This window comes from Nomia melanderi, unplaced genomic scaffold, assembly GCF_051020985.1.
Source record: "Nomia melanderi isolate GNS246 unplaced genomic scaffold, iyNomMela1 scaffold0194, whole genome shotgun sequence".
In the NCBI taxonomy this organism is placed as follows: Eukaryota; Metazoa; Arthropoda; class Insecta; order Hymenoptera; family Halictidae; genus Nomia; species Nomia melanderi.
In genome coordinates this window covers 60,001-60,551 of record NW_027475309.1, presented here as the reverse complement: position 1 = coordinate 60,551, position 551 = coordinate 60,001, and the positions used below count along the sequence as shown (strand labels likewise).

The 551-nt window shown below is 51.7% G+C and overlaps 1 non-coding gene across 1 annotated transcript; it reads left to right on the top strand.

Annotated features, from left to right (window-relative positions):
* On the top strand, window positions 1-155 carry LOC143175806 (5.8S ribosomal RNA). Its single transcript, XR_013000479.1, has one exon. It is a non-coding gene; the product is annotated as a 5.8S ribosomal RNA (ribosomal RNA).
* The last annotated feature ends 396 nt before the right edge of the window (window positions 156-551 follow it).

Below are 551 nucleotides of genomic sequence, written 5' to 3'. Positions count from 1 at the left end.
TACCCTGAACGGTGGATCACTTGGCTCGTGGGTCGATGAAGAACGCAGCTAATTGCGCGTCAACGTGTGAACTGCAGGACACATGAACATCGACATTTCGAACGCACATTGCGGTCCACGGATACAATTCCTGGACCACGCCTGGCTGAGGGTCGTTTACGTACCATACACTGCTTGCGTAGCTCTGTCAAATCCCCGCCGTCGTTCACCTCTTCGGATCGAACGTTTTTTTACCGAAGGGCGCAAAGAACGTTTCTGAGTCGGGTTAAGAGAAGGATGCTACGTACGAGCGAACGATGGGTGTCTCGTCGGCGTTTGTCGCGGACACGCGAAAATTCTGTGAATTTCACGGACAGTGTACGTTCTAGTTGTTGCAAAACGATCGGAATCGTTTGTATGGACTCGCGTGAGTGTTCGCGGCGTCGTGCGTCGTTCAATTACGACCGCCCGCGGATACCGCTCCACTGCGATATGGATCTGAGCGACAACTTTTTCGGCTGTTCGTGAGATGAACGGTTTCGTGTGTTTAGAAAAATTTTTTTTCCCGCGCT